General features: G+C 40.0%; 1 protein-coding gene across 1 annotated transcript in view; it reads right to left on the bottom strand.

Moving 5' to 3' along the window:
- LOC112266748 (pleckstrin homology domain-containing family G member 1) overlaps nt 1–16,070 on the bottom strand; it is a 91,745-nt gene that overhangs the window by 23,859 nt on the left and 51,816 nt on the right. The window lies entirely within an intron of this gene.

The following is a 16,070-nucleotide window of genomic DNA, read 5'->3' as shown; positions in this document are numbered from 1 at the left end:
TTAATTGCCATATTGTAATTACTTCGCCACCATGGCCTATTTATTGCCTTAACTCCCTTATTTGACCTTATTTGCACTCACTATCTCTAGACTTTGTTTCCTTTTTGTACTGTATTATTGACTGTATGTTTTGTTCATTCCATGTGTAACTCTGTGTTGTTGTATGTCGAACTTCTATGCTTTATCTTGGCCAGGTCACAGTTGCAAATGAGAACTTGTTCTCAACTAGCTTGCCTGGTTAAATAAAGGTGAAATAAATAAAAATAAATAAAAAAATCAGTTTCCATCTCTCATGCATCCTTGCATTACAAAGACAGAGGCAACATGACTTAACAAAGCTGGAATTAACCTTGCTCTCCTCCTCCCTTACTCTCATTCTATTCCATTTTCTCTACCTCGATCTCGCTGACTGTCTCTCCTGTTCCCTCTTTCGCTCGGTCTCTCCCTTCTTGGACATTTACATCTCTTTCCATTTTCCCATACTTCCTTGTCTCACATTCTGCACTAGCCCTCTATCTTTCTTATCTCTCTCCCCACTCATGTCCATCTCTCCATACCCTTCTTCCTTTCTCATCCCCCTATCCTAGCTGCTGAGGCACACACATCAAATCAAATCAAATGATTTGGAGTTGCGTAACTGATAATAGCTCTGGTCCTGATTGTGGTCCTGATTGTGTTCATGTGTCTATAAATACTCTGGGTTAGGCCAAAGACAGGAAGTAGGCAGCTATAACAAGAAATAGCATCTTAAACCTTTTGAAGCTAGGGGGCACTATTTATATTTTTGGAAAAATAAATTTCCCAAAGTAATCGGCCTATTTCTCAGGACCAGATGCTATAATATGCATATAATTGACAGCTTAGGATAGAAAACACTCCAAAGTTTCCAAAACTGTAAAAATATTGTCTGTGAGTATAATAGAACTGATATTGCAGGCGAAAGCCTAAGAAAAATCCAAATCAGGAAATGACTCATATTTGGTGTTACTATGCATCCCTATTGGCCAATGAAAGGGATATCAACCAGAATCATTTTTCTATGTATTCCTTAAGGTGTCTACAGCCTTTAGACGTAGTTTCACACCTTTATGTTGAAGAATGAGCGTAAAGGACCACATTGCGTAAGTGGCCAGCTGAGGGCTATCAGAGTGATTCTTGCGTAAAAGACAGAGGTAGCCATTTTTCCTCTCGGTCCTACTGAAAAGCCAATTGTCCTGGTTGATATAATATCGAATAGATATTTGAAAAACACGTTGAGGATTGATTATAAAAAAACATTTGCCATGTTTCTGTTGATATTATGGATATAATTTGGAATTTTTTTCGGCGTTGTAGTGACCGCTATTTCCGGTGGATTTCTCAACATAACGTGACAAACAAACAGAGGTATTTTGGGTATAAAAATAATCTTTATGGAACAAAAGGAACATTTGTTGTGTAACTGGCAGTCTCGTGAGGGAAAACATCCGAAGATCATCAAAGGTAAACTATTTTTTGGATTGCTTTTCTGATTTTCGTGACCTAGCTACTTAATGCTTAGTGTACATAATGTTGTTGTGCTATCGATAAACTTACACAATTGCTTGGATTGCTTTCACTGTAAAGCATAATTTCAAAATCTGAGACGACAGGTGGGATTAACAAAAGGCTAAGCTGTGTTTTCCTATATTGCACTTGTGATTTCATGAATATGAATATTTTTTAGTAATATTATTTGACTGTGGCAGTATGCTATTCAGCGGTTGCTGAAGACAATTATCCCGCTACCAGATTGGGTAGCGTCAACAAGTTAAACAAAACAAAATATATCAATAAACGAACACCTAAACGTGACTACGTGGTGCACATGCACAAACACAAAACAATATCCCACAAATGCAGGTGGGGAAAAGTCTACCTAAATATGATTCCCAATTAGAGGCAACAATTACCAGCTGCCTCTAATTGGGAACCACACAAACCACCAACCTAGAAATCTATAAACTAGATAACCCGCCCAGTCAAGCTCTGACCTAAACACCATAGAGAACTGAGGGCTCTCTATGGTCAGGGCGTGACATCACTAGTATTCTACAATGTAGAAAATAGTAAAATAAAGAAAAACCCTTGAATGAGAAGTGTCCAGACTTTTGACTGGTACTGTCATTGTACATGTGTATCTGCGAACACACACACGCAGCCTGGAGGTTCCCCGTGGGAAAAGCCGTAAATTGAAAAACAGGGTTTTGAAATCAAATCAAGCTTTATTTATGAAGCACATTTCAGACATGGAATGCAACATAATGTGCTTTACAGGAAAACAACTAATAAAAACAAGTTAAATAAACACATAAATATTTACTTCGCCACAATCAGAGGATAAAAACCAAAAGAATAACAATACAAACTGAATGACAAAAAAAATACCAGAAGGAATAGCAAAGCTAAAAAGTTTTGGCCCCCCTCAGGTTCTCTGGCAGGCTATTCCAGAGCCTGGGGGCATTATAACTAAAGGCTGCCTCTCCATGCCTCTTGGTCACAGGCCTTTGGGATAGTTAAAATGCCAGTGCTAGAGGACCTGAGGGACATACTGGGTACATAACTTAAAAGCATGTTTGACATGGATTGAGGTGCACAGTCGTGGATTGATTTAAAAACCAATAGAAGAATCTTAAAATGTATTCTAAAACTCACAGACAGCCATTGCAGAGACCTTAAAACTGTGTAATGTGTGCTATCTGGTCTTGGTCAGTACCCATGCTGCAGCATTCTGTATGTTTTTCAGCTGACCAATAGCTTTCTTGGATAGACCAGATAAGAGAGCATTTCAGTAGTCAAGTCTGATTGCAATAAAAGCATGGATGAGTCTGTTTGTATCAGCCTGAGAGAGAGGGAAATGGTCGCATCTCAGGTGGTAAAAATCTATTTTGATCACATTCCTGTAACAACACCTGCACAGGATCGGTACATTCGAACATCACACCTGCGGGACAGGTACAGGATGGCAACAACTGCCCGACGTTGTTGCCTATGGGCTGCTGAGGACCTGCCTTACAACGGGCCTACAAGCCCTCTGTCCAGCCTATTGCGGACAGTCTGAGCACTGATGGAGGGATTGTGCGTTGCTGGTGTAACTCGGGCAGTTGTTGCCATCCTCTACCTGTCCCGCAGGTGTGATGTTCGGATGTACCGATCCTGTGCAGGTGTTGTTACACAACAATTGAGTACAACTTTGTACTCCAAAGTCATGAAGCGCGCGTTCCCTAGTTGCAGACAAAATGTCAAAAAGTTCAGTTCCTGTCCATAGAAACATGTCAAACGATGTATGGATACATCTTTAGGATGTATTTAACATAAAACGTCAATAATATTCCAACCAGAGAAATCCTATGTCTGTAGAAAAGCAATGGAACGAGAGCTGCCAGACACCTGACTCATTCCTCTCTCATTCAGTCCCACTTCACAGTAGAAGCCTGAAACAAGTTTCTAAAGACGGTTGACATCTAGTGGAAGCCTTAGGAAGTGCAACATAACCAATATCCCACTGTGTATTCAATAGGGGCTGGGTTGAAAATCAACCAACCTCAGATTTCCCACTTCCTGTTTGGATTTCTTCTCAGGTTTTTGCCTGCCATATGAGTTCTGTTATGTCTGTGAAGACATTATTCAAACAGTTTTAGAAACTTCAGAGTGTTTTCTATCCAATAATACTAATAATATGCATATATTACTAACGAACTGAGGAGCAGGCCATTTACTCTGGGCACCTCTGGGTACCTTTCATCCAAGGTACTCAATACTGCCCCTGCAGCCATAAGAATGAAACCCTTTACAATGAAGAGCTGTGAAGTTATTTGGATTTTTATGAATTGTCTTTGAATAACAGGGTCCTGAATAAGGGAAGTTTCTTTTTTTTGCAGTTTACTTATTGCAGTTACTAATAAGCACGTACCCATTAAGTTAATTAACCTCTTAAAGCTAAGGGGCAGAATTTTCACTTTTGGATAAATATCGTGCCCAATTTCAACTTCCTGCTACTCATGCCAGGAATATAAGATATGCATATTATTCATAGATTTGGATAGAAAACACTGCAGTTTCTAAAACTGTTTGAATCATGTCTGTGAGAATAACAGAACTTATGTAGCAGGCAAAACCCAGAGGACTAACTGTTCAGAATTATTATTTTTTTCCCCCATCTCTCTTTCCTATTGTCTTTGCCATTGGAAATTTAATAGAAATATACTTTTAGTTTCTACATCTTCCACACGATGTCGCCAGTGTTTGGAATATGGCTGAGGTTATTTCTTTGTCTTAGCAGGAAGTAGGCCAACTCGGAATGGGGACCCTTTTGTGAGTTGCACAAGACATGATGAGCAGAGTTGGTTTCTTTTCGTTCATGTATTGAATACAGATTGCCCCGTCTACAATTTGATAGATTATTAACGTTTAAAAATACCTAACGTTGTATTACAAATGTAGTTTGAAATAGTTTATAGGCAACTTTTGAAATATTTTGTAGTGACGTTGCATTTTATAAATGGACATTTTCGATATATATGGACGGAATTAATCGTACAAAAGGACCAATTGTGATGTTTATGGAACATGCCAACAAAAGAAGCTCGTCAAAAGTAATGCATATTTTATATTTTATTTCAGCATTTTGTGTAGCGCCTGCTACGCTAGCTCTTTTGTTTACTACTGGTGAAGATGGGTGTATGCTATCAGATAATAGCTTCTTATGCTTTCGCTGAAAAGCATTTTTAAAATCTGACATGTTGGCTGGATTCACAATGAGTGTAGCTTTAATTGAGTGTCTTACATGTGTGATTTAATGAAAGTTTGAATTCTATAGCATATTATTTGAATCTGGCACTCTGCATTTCCCCTGGCAATTGGCCAGTTGAGATGCTAGCGTCTCCCTATCCTCAAGAGGTTTTAAGAAAATGACTGTAAAAATGGTTAAATCCCCTTAGATTGATGAGCAATTGAGTGGAGGAGAGATTGACTTCATCACTACTTGTATTTGTAAGAGGTATTGACATGTTGAATGCATCGAGCTGTCTGTCTAAACCACTGGCACACAGCTCAGACACCCATTCATACCCCAAAAGACATGCAACAAGAGGTCTCTTCACTGTCCCCAAGTCCAGAACAGACTATGGGAGGCACAAGGTACTACATAGAGCCATGACTATATTGAACTCTATTCCACATCAAGTAACTGACGCAAGCAGTAAAATTAGATTTAAAAAAACAGATAAACTCCTTATGGAACAGCGGGGACTGTGAAGCAACACAAACATTGGCACAGACATGTGCACACACACACACACACACACACACACACACACACACACTCACGCACATGCACACACACGGCCGTCATTGAAAATAAGAATTTGTTCTTAAAACTTGTTGGGGATAGGGGGCAGTATTTTCACTTTGGATGAATTGCGTGCCCATAGTGAACTGCAGCCTACTCTGTCCTAGATTGCTAATATATGCATATTATTATTACTATTGGATAGAAAACACTCTGAAGTTTCTAAAACTGTTTGAATTATGTCTGTGAGTATAACAGAACTCATAGGTCAGGCAATCTTCCAAACAAGAAGTGAAATTCTGAATGTGGGTCAAAGTTGACGTCATCGCCCCTTCCCTTCCAAATAAGATATGGATCTTGTAGCACTTCCTACACCTTCCACTAGATGTCCTCATTCAGTAGAATGTTTAATGGAGCCTCTGCTGTGAACTTTGACCGAATGGGAGGGGAAATAAGTCACTGTCTTAGCAGAATGCAATTTCCCTGTGGCGCATTTGTCTGTTGTCACCGTCGTTCCATTTGGCTGCAGATGAAAACGTATGATCCGGCTTGGAACGTTATTGGAAATATATGAAAATAACATCCTGAAGATTGATTCTCTACTTAGTTTGACCAGTTTATTCGACCTGGAATATATATTTTTGAAGTTTTCGTCCGAGTTCTCCTGGACCAGCATCAGCTTTTGGGCACGTGAGCTGAAAGTGCTAGCATATGCAGCTAATTAGACACTAGTATTGGACATTATGGAACAAAACAACAATTTATTGTGGAACTAGGACTCCTTGCACTGCATTCTGATGAAAGATCATCAAAGGTAAGTGAATATTTATGATGTAATTTCGTATTTCTGTTGACTCCAACATGGCGGAAAAATATATTTACGTCTGAGCGCTGTCTCAAAATATTGCATGGTAGGCTTTTTCCGTAACCTTCCGTAATCTTTAATTATATGTAGAACATGTATCTTTAGTCAAAGTTTATGATGAGTATTTCTGTTATCTGGCGTAGCTTTCTATAATTCCTCGGGATATTTTGGAGGCATTTCTGAACATGGCGTCAATGTAAACCGAGATTTGTGGATATAAATATGCATATTATCGAACAAAACATACATGTATTGTGTAACATGTCATATGAGTGTCATCTGATGAAGATTTTCAAAAGGTTAGTGATTCATTTTATCTCTAATCCTGCTTTTGTGACTATCTTTGGCTGGGAAAAATGGCTGTGTTTTTTATTTTATTTGGTGGTGGTCTAACATAAATATATGTTGTGTTTTCGCTGTAAAACATTTTTTTTTAATCGGACATGATGGGTAGATGAACAAGATGTTTATCTTTCATTTGCTGTATTGGACTTGCTAATGTGTGAAAGTTAAATATTTCTAAAGAATATTTTTGAATTCCCTGCACCACCTTTTCAGCTGAATGGGGGAAGTTCCCCAAGAGGATCACCTTAACATAACAGGTTCTGAAAATAAAAAAATAACAAACACACATGATAACATATGCACTATACATACACATGGATTTAGTACTGTAGATACTGTATGTCATGCAATAAAATGCTAATTATTACGTAAAAATCATACAATGTGATTTTCTGGATTTTTGTTTTAGATTCTGTCTCTCACAGTTGAAAGTGTACCTATGATAAAAATTACAGACCTCTACATACTTGTTCTCCCCACTGTATTGATGAAGCCAATGACTGATATGCCATCGGAGGAATCGCGGAACATATTCCAGTCTGTGCTAGCAAAACCGTCCCATAGCTTATAGCATCTGACCACTTTTTTATTGATCTAGACACTGGTGCTTCCCGTTTTAATTTTTGCTTGTAAGCAGGAATCAGAAGGATGGAATTATGGTCAGATTTTCCAAATGGAGGGCGAGCATTGTATGAGTCTCTGTGTGTGGAGTAAAGGTAGTCCAGTGTTTTTTCGCCTCTGGTTCCACATTTAACATGCTGATAGAAAACGGATTTAACCTCTCTAGGGTATGTGAGACGGTAGCGTCCCACCTCTTCAACAGCCAGTGAAACAGCAGGGCGCCAAATTCAAAACAACAGAAATCCCATAATTAAAATTCCTCAAACATACAAGTATTTTACACCATTTTAAAGATACACTTGTTGTAAATTCAGCCACAGTGTCCGATTTCAAAAAGGATTTACGACGAAAGCAAACCAAACGATTATGTTTGTAAGGCGCCATGTATGTTTTGTTTGGTAAAGTTCATATTTATATCCAAAAATCTGAGTTTACATTGGCGCCTTACGTTCAGAAGTTCCAAAACATCCTTTGATTTTGCAGAGAGCCACATCAATTTACAGGAATACCCATAATAAACATTGCTAAAAGATACAACTGTTATGCATGGAATTTGAGATCTCTTCTCCTTAATGCAACTGCTGTGTCAGATTTCAAAAAAGCTTTACAGAAAAAGCAAACTATGCAAGAATCTGAGTCGGCGCTCAGAGCCCAATCAAGACAAATATATCCGCCATATTATGCAGTCAACAACAAGTCAGAAATATCATTATAAATTTTCACTTACATTTGCTGATCTTTGTCGGAATGCACTCCCAGGACTCCCACTTCCACAAGAAATGTTTGTTTTGTTCGGTAATGTCCATCATTTATGTCCAAATAGTTACTTTTGTTAGCGCGTTTGGTAAACAAATCCAAAGTCACAAAGCGCGTTCACTAAAAGCAGACGAAATGTCAAAAGTTCCGTAACAGTCAGTAGAAACGTGTCAACTGATGTATTGAATCAATCTTTAGGATGTTTTCAACATAAATCTTCAATAATGTTCCAACCGGAGAATTCCATTGTCTTCAGAAGTGCATGGAACAGAGCTCCCTCTCATGTGAATGCGCATGGTCAGAGCATGGTCAGCTCATGGCAGACCTTACTCATTCCCTTCTCCTTCAGCCTCACTTCACAGTAGAAGCATCAGACAAGGTTCTAAAGACTGTTGACATCTAGGGGAAGTCTTAGGAAGTGCAACATTACCAATATACCACTGTGTCGTCAAAAGGAGCTGAGTTGAAAATCAACCAACCTCAGATTTCCCACTTCCTGGTTTGATTTATTCACAGGTTTTTGCCTGCCATATGAGTTCTGTTATACTCACAGACATCATTCAAACAGTTTTAGAAACACACCTACCCACGCAAGGGTTTTTTCTATATAATAATAGTGATAACATCAAAACTATTAAATAAAACATATGGAATCATGTAGTAATCAAAAAAGTGTTAAAAAAAATCAAAATATATTTTTGTTTCTTCAAAGTAGCCACCCTTTTCATTGAGGACAGATTTGCACACTCTTGACAATCTCTCAACCAGCTTCACCTGGAATGCTTTTCCAACAGTCTTGAAGGACTTCCACATATGTTGAGCATTTGTTGGCTGCTTTTCCTTAACTCTGTGGTCCAACATCCCAAACCATCTCAATTGGGTCGAGACCAGGTGATTGTGGAGGCCAGGTCATCTGATGCAGCACCAAACCAGATGGGATGGCGTATTGCTGTAGAATGATGTGGTAGCCATGCTGGTTAAGTGTGCCTTGAATTCTAAATAAATCACTAACAGTGTCACCAGCAAAGCACCCCCACACTATCACACCTCCTCCTCCATGCTTCACGGTGGGAACAACACTTGTGAAGATCATCCATTCACCTACTCTAGTCTCACAAAGACATGGCGGTTGGAACCAAAAATCTAAAATTAAGACTCATTAAAACAAAGGACAGATGTCCACTGGTCTAATGTCCATTGCTCGTGTTTCTTGGCCCATGCAAGTCTCTTCTTCTTATTGGTGTCCTTTAGTAGTGGTGTCTTTGCAGCAATTCAACCATGAAGGCCTGATTCATAACATATAGATTTTTAGGTTACTACATGATTCCATATGTATTATTTCATAGATTTGATGTCTTCACTGTTATTCTACAATGGAAGAAAATAGTAAAAATAAAGAAAACCCTTGAATGAGTAGGTATGTCCAAACGTTTGACTGGTACTGTAAGTGTTTTGAAGAAGTGTTGGAACACACACAAACACACAGTGAGAAAGATAAGAGCTACAAGAAGAGCAGAGTTTTTTGCTCAGTTGTTGTTGTTGAAGCACTACCATTTGCTCTCACCAGTAAAGGGTGATCATACATTTGGCCGGCCCTTGAAATTCCTAAGAAATTCTCCACTGCTGCTGCACTTGAGACCTACATTCCTACTGTGTGTGAGTACTCAGTCTTTCCTGGACACACACACAATACAGAAAAGATCAACATGGAGAGCGTCATGATAAGTAGTCAGTATGATTAAGTTTGATTTAGAGTTTGGCTAGATGGTTTGATTTTAGGCTGACTTTGGGTTTAGACGCTTCCTATAACCCAAATAATGTTGTGTGTGAGTTTGAGACACAGTGGCCATGTCTGAATACCCATACTAGCATACGAAAAAATATTATTTTATAGTAGGTGAATTTCGAAAATTGTACTCTGAATGCATCGTCTAATAAGTAATTGTGATGACTCCCGCCATTCGTTCATTTTGGTACAGCGGGTCAATTTCTGGAATCTTTTATTTCAGCTCATGAAACAGGAGGCCAACACCTTACATGTTGCGTTTATATTTTTGTTCAGTATCAACAAGTTTCCTGGAGAGGTTACTGGGGAAACGATTAAGGGTGGCACTTCTGGTGGAAATAGCAAAGTACAGAGTTGACCGGCGGTATTTTTGATTTTAGAAGCTAACCAACTGGGATAAGCAATAATAAAATATTAACTCGCTAGATGTTGAAATGTTACGGAGCTCGGGACAACGTGCTGTTCATGGTTGTAAATACAAACAGACAAAACTTAATGATTGGCTTAAATTGGAGTGCTTCGACCATTAACTCAAAACTAAATCAGAATGTTCCTGTCAGAGATGGTATAGTTTCCACCGCACCCCAAATGAGGATGAAGCATAAAGAAATTGGCAAAAAGACGTAAACTTAAAAGCACCCCAAAAAGGTGTGTGTTTGCTCGTTTCACTTTGTGGATAAGACAAACGCTGGATAACCCATACCCAAAGCTCTTTCTGGGTTATGAGAGGCCATCAGAGAAGAGGGTTGACAGGAGGGTTGACAGACATATCACAAAAACAGGTATGTTGACTAGTTTTGATATAGCATGTTTGTCTTCAGTTTTTGTTACTAGAGTCCGATTACGATAGCTTCTAGTCAGGGTCTGAAATTAATCTGAATTAATTCTGCCAGCCACTTTTTTTTAAAAATCTGCCACTTATGAAAACACTGAGTCAGTGGTAGGCTACCTGACATTAGACATATGGTACACGCTGCAACTGGATCTGTAACTGTTAAAAAAATAAAAATATTTTTTTGAACATCACCAATTTGACATTGTACAATTTCTCTTAAATGACGATAAATGGCTGGTTCTTTTTTTATTGACACCGGAGGCTCCTTGACTTTGACGTGAAGCGGAAAATTATTGCTCTATTTTCATTTTGGACCTTTAATCCCAGAAAAATGGCCATAACTCAAGAACCGTTGAGGCCTAGACGCCATCTTGTTCGGGGCCAACTGTCCATTATGCCAAACCTACGCTCACCAAGTTGTCTTCGAAGTCTTTTCCGTTTTGGAGATAAGGCCACATCGTGATTCGTGATGTTTTGTACATTTGTAGTATGATTCCATTCGCCCTCTTGTGGGATTTATCGGGACAGCGGAAAAATGACCAAAATGTGATTATTTTATAAAACGGAAACCGAATGTCCAAGAGAGTTCATTTGATGACTTCCCGGTAGATCCGGCCCTGCCGCACGGCCGACACTGTCCGTGAATTTTACAAACGTTTTCGGATGTCTAGTAAGGGACCGTACATTTGCAATATGGACTTTCTCACTAACCATATGGCGAATGTCAAAATGTTCCCTTAAGGTATGTAATGTCCACTTCTATGTGCTCGCTTGGTGTCCAGATGACCAGCTTGGAGCTCTGTAGGCCCAGGCACATCATGGTCACAGTATTTATGCTGCAGTAGTTTGTGTTGGGGGGCTAGGGTCAGTCTGTTATATGTGGACTATTTCTCCTGTCTTATCCGGTGTCCTGTGTGAATTTAACTTCTTGCGTCGAGCAATCCCGTATCCGGGAGCGTAATCATAGCCTCAAGCTCATTACCATAACGCAACATTAACTATTCATGAAAATCGCAAATGAAATGAAAGAAATATATTCACTCACAAGCTTAGCCTTTTGTTAACAACACTGTCATCTCAGATTTTCTAAATATGCTTTTCAACCATAGCTACACAAGCATTTGTGTAAGAGTATTGATAGCTAGCATAGCATTAAGCCTAGCATTCAGCAGGCAACATTCTCACAAAAACAGGAAAAGCATTCAAATAAAATAATTTACCTTTGAAGAACTTCGGATGTTTTCAATGAGGAGACTCAGTTACATAGCAAATGTTCAGTTTTTCCCAAAATATTATTTGTGTAGGAGAAATCGCTCCGTTTTGTTCATCACGTTTGGCTAAGAAAACCCCCCGAAAATTCAGTCATTACAACGCCAAACTTTTTTCCAAATTAACTCCATATTATCGACAGAAACATGGCAAACGTTGTTTAGAATCAATCCTCAAGGTGTTTTCCACATAGCTATTCGATGATAAATCATTCGTGGCAGTTTGGTTTCTCCTCTGAAGCAAATGGAAAAATACACGCAGCTGGAGATTACGCAATAATTTCGATGGAGGACACCAAGCGAGCACCTGGTAAATGTAGTCTCTTATGGTCAATCTTCCAATGATATGCCTACAAATACGTCACAATGCTGCAGACACCTTGGGGAAACGACAGAAAGTGTAAGCTCATTCCTGGCGCATTCACAGCCATATAAGGAGACATTGGAACACAGCGCCTTCAAAATCTGGGGCATTTCCTGTTTGAAATGTCAACTTGGTTTCGCCTGTAGCATCAGTTCGGTGGCACTCACAGATAATATCTTTGCAATTTTGGAAACGTCAGAGTGTTTTCTTTCCAAAGCTGTCAATTATATACATAGTCGAGCATCTTTTCGTGACAAAATATCTTGTTTAAAACGGGAACGTTTTTTTATCCAAAAATTAAAAGAGCGCCCCCTATATCGAAGTTGTTAAGTATTCTCTCTCTAATTCTCTCCCTCTCGAAGGACCTGAGCCCTAGGATCATGCCTCAGGACTACCTGGCCTGATGACTCCTTGCTGTCCCCAGTCCACCTGGTCATGCTGCTGCTCCAGTTTCAACTGTTCTGTCTGCGGCTATGGAACCTGTTCACTGGACGTGGTACCTTGTCCCGGACCTGCTGTTTTGGACTCTCTACCGTACTTGCTGTCTCTAACTCTGAATGATCGGTTATGAAAAGCCAACTGACATTTACTCCTGAGGTGTTGACCTGTTGCACCCTCGACAACCACTGTGATTATTATTATTTGACCCTGCTGGTCATCTATGAACATTTGAGCATCTTGGCCATGTTCTGTTATAATCTCCACCCGGCACAGCCAGAAGAGTACTGGCCAACCCTCATAGCCTGGTTCCTCTCTATGTTTCTTCCTAGGTTCTGGCCTTTCTACCTGAAGGTAGTACCCATCTTTTCCATTGGGATGAATAGGTACTGTCCATCAGCCAAGCTTTTGATGTCACCATTTGGCCGACTCAGAAATTTGACTTGGAACTCTTAAAGGGGCACTTGATCTCAAGGAGTGGTGTTGCATCAAGGATCCCATCTGGGCTGGCTCCCAACCAAGGATGGTCAGGGTGCACCACCTCTGTTCTCCACAACGTGCCCTCTGCTCTCCAGGAGTGTGGTGACATTGACCTCATTTTCTTTGCCATGCTTTGCTGCTGTATTGCCAGTGAAGGTTGGGTACAAATACTAATTTACACATTTTTTAGGATCTGTGGTGTTTCGTTTTGAGACTCGTTTCACTGTGCTAGCTATTAGACGCAGCTTCCTAGCGTCATGCCATACAGTGCCTTGCGAAAGTATTCCGCCCCCTTGAACTTTGCGACCTTTTGCCACATTTCAGGCTTCAAACATAAAGATATAAAACTGTATTTTTTTGTGAAGAATCAACAACAAGTGGGACACAATCATGAAGTGGAATGACATTTATTGGATATTTCAAACTTTTTTAACAAATCAAAAACTGAAAAATTGGGCATGCAAAATTATTCAGCCCCTTTACTTTCAGTGCAGCAAACTCTCTCCAGAAGTTCAGTGAGGATCTCTGAATGATCCAATGTTGACCTAAATGACTAATGATGATAAATACAATCCACCTGTGTGTAATCAAGTCTCCGTATAAATGCACCTGCACTGTGATAGTCTCAGAGGTCTGTTAAAAGCGCAGAGAGCATCATGAAGAACAAGGAACACACCTGGCAGGTCCGAGATACTGTTGTGAAGAAGTTTAAAGCCGAATTTGGATACAAAACGATTTCCCAAGCTTTAAACATCCCAAGGAGCACTGTGCAAGCGATAATATTGAAATGGAAGGAGTATCAGACCACTGCAAATCTACCAAGACCTGGCCGTCCCTCTAAACTTCCAGCTCATACAAGGAGAAGACTGATCAGAGATGCAGCCAAGAGGCCCATGATCACTCTGGATGAACTGCAGAGATCTACAGCTGAGGTGGGAGACTCTGTCCATAGGACAACAATCAGTCGTATATTGCACAAATCTGGCCTTTATGGAAGAGTGGCAAGAAGAAAGCCATTTCTTAAAGATATCCATAAAAAGTGTTGTTTAAAGTTTGCCACAAGCCACCTGGGAGACACACCAAACATGTGGAAGAAGGTGCTCTGGTCAGATGAAACCAAAATTGAACTTTTTGGCAACAATGCAAAACGTTATGTTTGGCGTAAAAGCAACACCCTGAACACACCATCCCCACTGTCAAACATGGTGGTGGCAGCATCATGGTTTGGGCCTGCTTTTCTTCAGCAGTGACAGGGAAGATGGTTAAAATTGATGGGAAGATGGATGGAGCCAAATACAGGACCATTCTGGAAGAAAACCTGATGGAGTCTGCAAAAGACCTGAGACTGGGACGGAGATTTGTCTTCCAACAAGACAATGATCCAAAACATAAAGCAAAATCTACAATGGAATGGTTCAAAAATAAACATATCCAGGTGTTAGAATGGCCAAGTCAAAGTCCAGACCTGAATCCAATCGAGAATCTGTGGAAAGAACTGAAAACTGCTGTTCACAAATGCTCTCCATCCAACCTCACTGAGCTCGAGCTGTTTTGCAAGGAGGAATGGGAAAAAATGTCAGTCTCTCGATGTGCAAAACTGATAGAGACATACCCCAAGCGACTTACAGCTGTAATCGCAGCAAAAGGTGATGCTACAAAGTATTAACTTAAGGGGGCTGAATAATTTTGCACGCCCAATTTTTCAGTTTTTGATTTGTTAAAAAAGTTTGAAATATCCAATAAATGTCGTTCCACTTCATGATTGTGTCCCACTTGTTGATTCTTCACAAAAAAATACAGTTTTATATCTTTATGTTTGAAACCTGAAATGTGGCAAAAGCTCGCAAATTTCAAGGGGGCCGAATACTTTCGCAAGGCACTGTAGTTGTGAAGTACTTTGGATCTTGGTTTCTTCCATCAATGTAGCTGCTTGTACGGGGGATAATTTGATGTAGGCCTCATAAAACATTGTGCACTTCCTACAGGTTAGTGTTGTGCTTGTTCAGTGTGACACCGTGTGTTCATGTGGGCTGAATCATTTTGACTTGGGCCTGCCTTGCTGCTGCTTTCTACATTTGCTCTGTAACTTAGCTGAAAAATACCATTTGTCTGGAGCCGAAATAGTGGAGCTTACAGAGGAGTTTATGTGGCTTGTGAACTCTGCATGGTTCCTAAAAAGTTGGGGGGAGGTTGTGGAATCGTCCTGTGATGACTTTGACAGGCCTGAATATGTGTGGTGGGGTCTGTGTTGTTTAAAATGTATGTGGTTCCCCTTCCTCAGCCCTACATTTTTCCTCACACCGGAGTTCCACTTCCTTTGCACATCAGTGCATGTCATTCCTGTTTCGCCTTGCCTGACTGCACTCTCAACCTACATTGAAGAAAATATTTTTAGTTATTATCTAACCCAGTGTTTTCCTGCACTTTCATGTAATTTTTGGTCGTTACTTTACTAACCTTCCACAGAATTGCTGCAGCATGACTACAAGAGCATCCTGCCCCTGCAATACATGAGAAACCCGCTGTCTGTATGACACCTGTCGTTGATGCTAGTACCCACGCCTTGTGATGAGATGCGTGCAGGCTCTGACTCGGCTCTATGTCTGCTTTTAGGTAGAGAAGGTAGTCTCCAACATCCTTCAATAACACCCGAACAACTTTGTTACTGTGTAGGTATTGGTACGCCTCCGAACTTTTTAAGTTGCTTATCGCCTTCCCATCGCAAGCTACAGATTCAACAAAGTAAGTAAATATGCTACAGTACATGATACAGGGTCACTTCTTCACGTTATCTTCCCAACCATCAATTACGGAGGATAAAGGTAGGCTAATATTACCCTTTTTGATCTCCATCAGGTTGTGTTCCCACATCATTATTAGTTTGGCAAGCTCTTCATGAATGAATGAATGAAGAAAACGTGAGAACCGGAAATAACACCCATAATTCCCACAAGGCATCATGGGACACGGAAAACGTGTGGATATATCAAATTCCGAAATGAGT

The sequence above is a fragment of the Oncorhynchus tshawytscha genome, linkage group LG05 (assembly GCF_018296145.1).
Source record: "Oncorhynchus tshawytscha isolate Ot180627B linkage group LG05, Otsh_v2.0, whole genome shotgun sequence".
Taxonomy (NCBI): Eukaryota; Metazoa; Chordata; class Actinopteri; order Salmoniformes; family Salmonidae; genus Oncorhynchus; species Oncorhynchus tshawytscha.
This window is presented reverse-complemented; position numbering and strand designations above follow the sequence as displayed.